Source organism: Manis javanica, chromosome 4, assembly GCF_040802235.1.
Source record: "Manis javanica isolate MJ-LG chromosome 4, MJ_LKY, whole genome shotgun sequence".
Lineage (NCBI taxonomy): Eukaryota > Metazoa > Chordata > Mammalia > Pholidota > Manidae > Manis > Manis javanica.
Window position 1 is genome coordinate 169,509,949 of NC_133159.1, and position 10,242 is coordinate 169,520,190.

The following is a 10,242-nucleotide window of genomic DNA, read 5'->3' on the forward strand; positions in this document are numbered from 1 at the left end:
TAACCAGACGTGCAAGTCTCCCACAAAACATATCACCCTCTGATCTTCGTAAAATATCCTCTCTGCTTATCAGAGGCCCTGGCCTAGGGAGCCAGTCCCTCCCTAACAAAACAACCCATTACCTAGGAAACCAGCTCATGCCATCCGTATCAGTTTCCTCTTTCAGAATCGCAATCACAAAAGTTGTAGAAAATGTTAACTACCATCTCGGCCTCCAGAGCTTCCATTTCCTATGTAGAACCTCTGAGTTTCCAGTAAGGGTCCAGGTGTCCCCTGGGAGTCCCCCCCACATGATAGAAGGACCTGACGAGCACAGGCAGGCCCCACCTCATCCAGAGGCAGCCTCAGGAAGGGAGAGACTCTCCTCATCTGCAGGGTGAGATCTAAACACAGCAGCCTCTGCCCTGCTCGACAGGGAATCGCCGGGCATCAGGAAGCCTCTTCCCCTGCAAGGCGCAACCAGAATTCCCTCCCACTGTGGCCCGGAGCCCTCTGTAGGACCCACCTGGCATTATTTTTTAGCAGTACCAGGAGCTATTAAATACCTGCCAAGCACACCCCATGGATGGGGTACTCTAGTTTGCTGATGGGAATGAGGAGGGTGGATGAGAGGGAAGAGAGAGATACAAACAGGAACAAGGCAGAATGGCTATCCTCTATAAAGAGAGAAAAACTACCACACTCCTGACTTGGGCGGCACATGGAAGAGTCCAACCTTGAGGTCCCAAATGGGGGCCCATGCTACCGGTGGCGTACTCAGGGAGAGAGCCGTGCTCCCTGCAGCGGGGACAGGATGCCCATCCAGACCAGAGGCCCACCTTTGAAAGGGCAAATATATCTCAAATCTGGGTCACAGGCACAGAATATGCTAACCTCCCTGAACAGCTCCAAAAGTGGATTCCCACAGACTCTTTCTCCCCGCTATTCCCTTCCTGGGTGATTCTATTCTATTCAAGCCCCACAAAAACCCCAAGTTTAAAAAGCATTCCCCAAGTTTCCTCTTGTTTTCTACTGTGGTTGAATTCATTCATTCATCCTTCATCATCTAACGACATCTAAGAAGCATGTACGGTGGGTCAGATACGCCCTGGGCACACAATGGTGAGCAAAATCGGCAAGGTCCCTGCCCTCCTGGAGGAAGGGGAAAAGCTGATGTCCACTAAAGAAGCCATCATAAGAAATCTTGAAAAGTGCTATAAAAGACAAAAGAAAGAGGGAGGGAGATGAGGGGGCGGAGCTGTTTCCTGAAGAGGGAGCAGGTGGTTCAGTTCCTGGAAGGCCTAGGTCCCTTCCAGCTGGGAGCGGAAAGGTGCCCGGCATTTAATAAACCGGGAGGAGAGAGGCACAGCCCAGGCTGGAGCGTAAGGCAGGAGGGGCTCCGTCACACAGCACTGTTCAGAACATGTTCGGAATATGGATCTCTCAGGAGCCACAAGAAGCCCTCAAAGGGTTTTGAGCAAGGACGAGACATTATCATATTAGGAAATTTTAAAGTCACTCTGATTGCAGTGGGGTGAACAGACCAGAAATGAGAAGGAGGAGCTGCGGGGAGAGCAGAGAGGTGGCGGCTGCCGTCTTCTAAGCAAAAGATGGTCATGTGGATGAGAGTGGTGGCAACGAAGCTGGAGAGACCATCCAAGAAATGTTTAAAGATAAAAATCAACAGTACTTGGTAAGAACTAAACAAGGGCCAGGTCACATTGGCTGTGAGGAGAAATGTAAATTACCTCTGGCAGGCAACACTGCCGTGCACATTTTGCAGCTCACTGGTATCACACTTCCCTTGGCACCTATTTTTCAGAATTTCTGGATAAATTTAAAGCTGTTCTCTTTATTTGTTCTTAAATCTATTCCTGAAAACTGTCATCCATTTCTGAAACATATGTATTGAGCATCGGCTGTGTGATGGGGATAAAGAAGTGACCAAGACAGCCCAGGTGCTCAGCATGTCTCCTCTGAGCCTCTAAATCCTGGCAGCAAACAGCTCCCAAGGCTGGGGTCGTCCCACCTCCGGACACCTTCCTACGGACCACTTCACAGACTCCCCTGCCTCTTCGCACCACTCCCAGGCAGCCACTTTCCTCTCGGGAGGCTCACTCCCCAGCCCGCAACCCTGGGGGGGTGGGGGGGGCATCGTGGAGTCAAATCTTTGAACCAGGTCTCTGAACCACCAAAACTTTGCTCTCAACTCCAACAGGCAGTTCTTCCTTCTCCATCATCAAACGTCTTTTCTCTAAAATGTACTGAGTTTGGAACCACATTTGAGTCGTGCTCTTTCGTTTGTTGCCAAAATTAGTTTGTGCAGGATTCTATCCTATCATGGAGACTGAAGGTTTTTTATAAACCCTGGAGCTACACCATTAAATATGGCTCCATGGGGCTACCAAAATGAAATTAATTAAAATTAAATACGATTAGAACTTCCGTTTCTCAGTTGCACTAGATGTGTTTCAAGTATTTGATATCACCTGTGGCTAGTGGCTACCGTACTGACAGCACAGAGAGAGAGGGCACATGTCCAACATTTTAGGGATGTCTGTTGCACAGAGTTCCACAGGTTTACATGGTCAATCTGAATTTCCCCTTTAAAAAAATACACGAAAGTTTAACATAAACAGACTTTCAGCATATTAACTGTGTACTCTTTGATTTTAGAAGTAAATGCTGTAACTTCAACTTTGATTAATATATACCAAGACAATATTGCTTTTTAGTCAGTTTCACAGTTTGGGCTTTGTGTAAATCTCATTACGAATGTTTTAAAATAACTGATTTCTTGCAAAGAAGAACAGAACCATGATTTTATAATAGGACCATGATTTTATGAAGTTGCTGTGGACAGAGACTATGTACCTTTTTTGAATACACCCCACACACTGCCCAATAGTGTCAATACTTAGCGAATATATAATTAACTGGTCATCTTAAAGTACTCTATTTTTTATGCTTACTTTTCATAAGTAAGTCTATAAGAAACTTCCAAGAAACGTTCGTTACAGATTCTGAATTTCAACTACTAAAACCAGTCCTGTAATTATGTGGCATGCAGGAATTTATTTTCTCTAGGACCATAATCACCATGTGATTTTTTATTTTTACTGTGACCAAAAATCCACCAATAATGCTTCAAATGGGAAACCATCCTGGAACAAGATTAGCAAAATATCAGTAATTACTGAAACTGAGTGAAAGATAACAGGGTTCATTATATTATTCTTTACTTCTGTGATTTTAAAAATGTTTCCAGAATAAAAGTTTTTTTTTAAAGGAACTAAGGGAATCATACACCAATTTGATCACTTCTAACAAATACTCTGTATTGTCATTATAAACCTTGATTCGGCTGGGTTACCAGTGTTTCACTGAACATCCCAAGCAGGCCAAAGAACCAAAGCCAGTGACTCATTTAACGAAGCTCTCCTGGATGGTGCCAAGGCGTGGCTGCTTCTCCAGATGAGAGCCCACACCAAATCTTGCCGGAGATGGCGTTCGCACTGCACAGAGTGGCCACTGCACAGAGCAGCCCTGAGTCGTAATGTTTGATCACCTGGTAATAAGGCCACTGGCCTCTGCCTCCTCTTCTCAAAAAAAAAAAAAAAGGCTAAACATCTACCTTCCAAATTCAAACCCTAAAGCAGACAACTGCTGAAAGGAGCAGTGGTACGTGGTACAAGTTACTGGTCCCCTTGCTTCACGCTGAGCACTGTGCCCTCTGCAGAGGCTCCCCCAGGTGCAGGTGGTAACAGTTAGTGTCCACCACCACGCTGCCTTAGAATGCCTCCAGCAGATGCATATGAGCCATCTTAGCCTTCACTTCAGCCCTGTGGTTACTTTAGACTTGGGATGATGGAAGGTGGTGACCCAGAACAGAAGCCCATCCCCTCCAGCGCAAGTTCTCCACTGTCTGAGAGTCAGCAGACCCTCACCCTCACCCCTTCCTGTAAACGCCAGGCACTGCTCCCAGGCCTTTCCAGACAGTAGCTCATTCAATCCTCACAGTCTCTCGGAGGTGGGAAACTGAGGCCCCCAGAGGTTAAGAAATTCCCAAAGCCTCTCAAGCAGGGCCTGGCTCCTGAGCCCTCCTGCCTGTCCCACCTTGGCTGTCTCCCCTGCCCTCCTCCCCACCGCACTTTGCATGTGCTGCTGTCTCTCTTGAAGTGCTCTAACATTCCCAGGTGCTGGCTCCTTCCCTTTCTTCTTTCTCAGGGCCCTGTTTTCCTTCAGAGGAAGGTGTCACACTTATTACAACTGAGTATATATGTTGCATACATCTGTTGACATGACTATTGTCTAGACTAGATAACATTATACATGCTGGGACCACATCCATTTCACTCCGCACTGGATTTCCAATACCAAGCACAAAGGGTGGCCCAAGGAGATACTTGAATATTTGTTGAGTAACTAATAACCACTGTTAGTCAGTCCTTTCAGTGGGAAGATTTTTAATTCTTCAAGTCCCAAATGATAAATATAACCATCTTTAGAAACTCTGCTTAAAAGACAGCACTAGATGTAAGAAAGGACTTAAAAGTGAATAAGAGAACAAGCCAGCTTATGTCAGCTTTAAGTAACAAAAGAGAAATGAAAGTCTTATAAAATGCAAAATGTGATTCTGAAAGGTTATTTGCAGTAGCAATCCAAGGGGTGGGCCTAAATCTCAAGTCCTAAACAAGCTTATGACTGAAAAGTACTCCTCTAGCCCTGTGCTGTTCTCAGCTGTTAGGATAAGCTAGGGAGGCACTCAATTTGTTAGTTCCAGTAACTTTCTTAGAGGAAAGCCCTTAGAACCAGTATTTCAGGAAAACCCAAAGGTTACCTGGTTGTTCCAAAGCCCACCCATGTTTCCCATTGCACCGGCTTCCACATGGAATGGTTAGATTGTTCTTTCAACAGTCCCACTTCTGCTCAGAGACCTGGCTGACGGCTTTTGTTCACCAAAGAAAAACCTTTCTTTAAGGTCTTAAGTCATCTGCAACTCCAATAGGGGTCTTTCTTTAGGTTGAGCAAAGTTCTCCCAAGACACAGCAGATGTCCTAAATGAGAACTTAGAATTTAAACAGGTATCAGTGTACATTAAAACACTAGGGATTTGTGACCCCAAAGCAGGGAATCTTACTTTTTAAGCTGGGAAAACTTCCAGAGCATATGGCTTGAGAGGATTCCATGGAAACAACCACAGAACTCATACCGGGGAGCAACATAAGCCTAAACTCTAGTCTCAGCTATAAGCCTGCGTGCTTGCTGAGTGACTTTGGACAAGTTACTTACTTCTCTGAACTCAGTTTCCTCATCTTAAAATAAGACTGATAACAGCATCTAGTACTCAGGGCCACATGATAATAAATGCAGGAACAATGCTTGGAACACAGCAATTCTCCATACATGACGGCTACTTTTAACACTGACATTTCTCTGCCTTACAGAGAGCCCCATCACAAACCTCCAACGGACACTGCGGGGGTCCTGCATGAAGTCACTTCCTTTCAACCATTTAATTTCTCAGATCCTTAGGTTCATAAACTTGTATAATCCATGACACTGTGTTGGAGGGAGTAGGGGGAAGAGACTAAGAAATCAAGTCCTCATTTTGGAAAAGAGACCCTCAAGTCCCAGAGTGGTGACATGTGCACACACAACAGCAGGAGAACCCCCAGCTCTGACAGGATGACAGGTGAAGCCCCCAGGATGGGAAACTGGCCCCTTGTAGCCAGCTCCAGTGCCCCACCTCACCCAGTGCCCTTTGAGGGCTGCTCTACTTTCATGGCTTCCTCGTGTTCCTCTGATTAATGGTGTCTCAGACATTTCATGCAATGCAATTAAGCATTATAAGCAGTAAGGGAAGGGGCATCACAATCTTGTACATAACCTTGAGATGCTTTAAAATTCCTATGTAAAAGTACTCACATAATCGTAGATTTCCAATCTCTTATAATGATACTTACTTTAATTTGGGATTTAAAGTTGACAAAGGTCTTAATGAATAGGCAGGACAAAGGGAGCTGTCTATCCACGGCTCATCAGCTCCTAAGCTAATGCTTCTCATAGGGACAAGAGTCAGCCAAAGGACAGAGCTCAAGGCAAATGGAAAACATTCCTCCTGCCCACAGATCATGGATTATTGCCTGGGCTCTGAGAGGCAAATCTTACAAGATGCTCCCTAGCTTTCTCTCAGAGCATCTACCAGCTAACTTGTACATTCTGTCATTCACCTGCATCAACTGTTACTGGAGGCTTACTATGTGCCTGGCACATGAGTTTCTTCATGCAATCCTCATGACTATAACAGTTCATCTAATCTAAGACCTCTCTGACTGTAAGATACACCATTATACCGTGTACAAAACAAGGAAGCCACTGCCTAAAGCTGTAAGACCCCATAGATAAGATGCTTTTTTTCAGAAATGTTAAGATGAGACAAATTGAATTGTCTTGGTATTGTTGGATATTGTCCCATTTTACAGATAAAGAAACTAAAGTACACAAAGAGAAAACATAATTTGCCTAAGGTCACAGAGCTGGAAAATGGCAGCACTGGAATACAGACTTGGTAAGACTAGTCACCTTTTCACTGCAATAAACTCAAATTTCCCAATGGCCACATGAATTACTGAAAAATGCACTGGGCAGAGAGGCAGGACATGGGGTGCTAACTCTCACTCTACCATGAGCACAGTAACTGTGGCAATTCTCTGAACACCTCTGAACCTGACTTTTCATATGTTCAAAGGTGGTACAGTGTAAACTATCTCTAATAAACTGCTGTTTTTCTGGGAAAAGCAACATGGTACAATGGAAAAAGCACATTTTGAATCAGAAAATCCTCAACTGAAATTGTTATGCCACCATCTAACCAGCTTATCACCCTGGGTAAGTTACTGAACTGCTCTGAACCTCAGTCTCCTCTTCTATAAAAGGAGGCTGCCACCATCAATCTCCCTAGAGGGCTGCTTGAGGACTGGAGAGAAGACACATATATATATGAAGGGAGACAGTAGTACGTGGCAGGGTTGGGATTCAACAAATGCTCTCTTTCCCATATTTGCTGCCTTCTGCTTTGGGAAAGAATAAAAAAACAAACATTCCTTATGACTCCAACAATTCCCAAGGGGGATCATCAGGTGAGAATAAGGATCAGCAGAAGGCAATAGACCCTGAAGGATACTCAGGCAAAGAAAATAAACTGGAAGCGCCTGGAGGACAGGGGCAGGGTTTATTTAATGAACTTCCAAACTTCGGAATAAATGGACAGGAAAAGGAAAAAAAGAAAGACCAGGAACTTAATACTGCCAAAAGATACGGGTCAGTAGATATGAGAATGCTGGTAGTTTATACTAAACCAGAAAACAGAAAAAAAACCAGTCTTTGAAGATTCAGTATGACACCAAAATTTATCTACAGTGGGAAGAATTTCCCTGTTCCTCTGCTTTCTTCTCATGCTGAGTAATGTTCTGTGCACTTCTCCCCTTTCTTTCCTCAAGAGCTTCATAAAATCAGAAGATGCCAGCTTTAGACTTGGAGGGAAGGCGAATCATATGGAATGTAGAAACAAACTCTTGATCTGTTTTTATCCCCCCATTGACCCATAATGCCTCAGTTTGTGGCAGGCACACAGCTGACTCTCAATAAAATATTCATTTAGTTGAATGAATATTTTTTTTTACTACATGCAATCTGTTTTGGACCAAAACTCCAAGACATCTTACACATTTATTCTACTTGAAAGCCTGATTTTTCCTTTCTTCTCAGAAGAAGTCACAATCTCAATAAACAAGCCATACACGTGGTGTACGCTGTTTCTACTTGCTTTTCTAACCTCCCATGTCCAGCAGTCAGCCCAACCAAACTTCTACACTTCCCTCCCGCTCATCCCAGCCCTTGGGTTACCTGGCAGTTGTCTCAATCACTACCATCTTCTGATCTTAATCAGTTTGTTAATCTCCTTACTCTCAGGCATAGCACCTTCCTCTGGAGATAAATGTGCACACAAGTTGAGTTCACGCAGAGCCTCTCACACTCCCATTGCAGCCGTCACGGACACTCCCAGAGATATACCCAAGTGAGAGAAACTAGAGGGCAAAAATCCCACTCTAGCCCCATCACCTCAGAAGGCCTACTTGTTTTCTAAAAGTTTAGACCAACTACCAACTTTTGGGAGAATTAGAAAGCATACTGGAACAGCTTGGGTAAGAGCTAATAGAAATGGCAGCTTCACTCTTCCATACTTCCTATGAGATAAGCTTCACTGTGTCACCAAGCTCTAGACTCACAAACCTAGACTCCTCGCACACTGTCTACCCCAGAGTTCAAGGATCATTTGCCCCTCCATGTTTTCCTTATTGATATCCATATAGAAGTCACTCATTGTTTCCCTTCCAGCTTAAATCTGGCTCCTGAAAGAACTTTAAAATTCTCTGGTAAGATTCATCAAAACACGCAAGACTGGTTCCTTTCAATTCTGGTGCAGAGCGGCCACGCCACGGTATCAAGTCCTGGGACTTCAAACATGAATATGGCACCAAGCATGCCTTCAAGGAGCCCAGGCTTTCCCTTCAACTGTAAAAAAACCATGTCCTCTCTGTGCAGTGTCTGTAACACGTAGTGACAAAGTACTTCTCAGCTTTGGAGAAAAGAGCGAGGATGGAAATAGATTTTGCCCTTACATTTGATGCCCTGTATCCATAACAACGGATGGTTTAAGTAACCATCAACCCACTGAGGGAATAAGTTTCCCAAAAACCATTTTCAAAAGGGGAAAACTCCCCTGCAACAACTCCCGCGTCAGACACGGGATCTGGGCAGCGTGCGTGGTGCAGCTGAAGTCGGCTGCTGGTTCCCTGTCTCGGTCCCACCGCTTCATCAGTGCGCTCGCCGGCGGCCACAGCCTCCGCCGTCACACAGCGCTCCCGGGCAGGGCACCTGGCGCTAGGCCTCGGCCCAATGTCACTTGTTAACCTTCGGATCCCCGACTTTCGGCACGCCGCCGCCTCAGGTCTAAGGCATGCAAACCACCCCACCGTCACCCGGGATCTCCAAGAGTTGGAGAAAAACAACCCGAGGCGCAGCCGGCCTCTGACGGATCCGTGTAAAAGTAACCGCTGTTCGCGACTTGCAAGCCTTTCACGACGGGCGCGGCAGGAAACGGAGCCCCATTCATAAAACTACAGCTGTGTTCCCTCAGTTTGCCTGTGGACGGTCCTCCCCCGCCGCGGCCGAACCCCGAGCCGGGAGCCCGCGGACGGCAGGCTGGGGCGACGCGCCGAGGGCACCGCCGGTCGCCCCACACGGCCCCAGAGGAAGGAAGGGCTCCCCTGGCGGCGTCGCGGGTGGGCGGTCCTGGCAACACCCGGGCCCTGACGGCGGAGCCGCAGGGGGCCCGGCCCTGCGCCCCACCGCGCCAACGGCCGCGGGCCCCCGGGCGCACCCTGAACCCCACGGGTCGGACCGCCCCGAGCCCGGGCCTTTTCCGTCGGCGACTCCTCCACCGCCCCTCCTGGCCCCGGCGCGCTCACCCGGGATCCGCGGGCTGCCTCATGGCACTGCGCCCGCGCCGGTGATCCGCGGCCGCCACGGCTCCGACTCGGGCTCAGCTCCGGCAGCTGTCCTGCCGCCCGCCCGCCCCCGGGCACCGGCAGCCCCGCCCCACCGGCGGACCCGCCCCGCGCTCGCGGCCGCCGCTGCCAACCATAGGTGGCGGGGGCGGAGCAGGCGGCGAGCCAGACCCAGCCAATCCAGGCCCTACCCGCGCGCCTAGGAGCGGCCCCGGAAATGGGCTGCCGATTGGTCTGGTCTGTTAAAGGGGCCACTGCCCCAAGAAGGGGCGTTGGAAAGGGGTGACAGCAGGGTTACTAGGAGAGTACGGGTGGGAGGGGTAAGAGCTTCTCTTCTCTCACAACCCGCTGCGGCGCTTTCCCCTATTCTTTGCACTTACTAATTTTCTCTTCTTGCAGCCAAGCATCAAATGGAAACAGAACCTGCCCCAGTCAGAGGGAGAAACTGAGGCTCCGAGAATCAGGGGTCTCCTGCTGGGCAAATTCACTCAAATTTGGGTTTTAGAGGGCCGTCAGACACCTGTATCCCCGTCCAATCTCCGAAAAAGGCATATTCTCAACCTCATCCTGGAGGATCTTAACATGCAGATCCCTAGGTCCCACCCAGAACCTCCAGTTCTCTGTGTCTGAAATGGGACGGAGTTGAGTGTGGGGTGGATATACGCATTTTTCAACATCCTTCCCCCAAGAT

General features: G+C 47.6%; 1 protein-coding gene across 5 annotated transcripts in view; it reads right to left on the minus strand.

Moving 5' to 3' along the window:
- The window catches only part of TEX2 (testis expressed 2), a 91,835-nt gene extending 82,165 nt beyond the window's left edge, over positions 1 to 9,670 (minus strand). For 3 of the 5 annotated variants that reach the window (XM_073235779.1, XM_073235778.1, XM_073235776.1), the window contains exon 1: positions 9,513 to 9,670. The gene's annotated coding sequence lies outside the window, so the exon portion shown is untranslated. The remainder of the gene's footprint in view (positions 1 to 9,512) is intronic. The other 2 variants (XM_036996875.2, XM_036996874.2) reach the window with 1 other exon arrangement.
- Between the last annotated feature and the right edge of the window lie 572 nt (positions 9,671 to 10,242).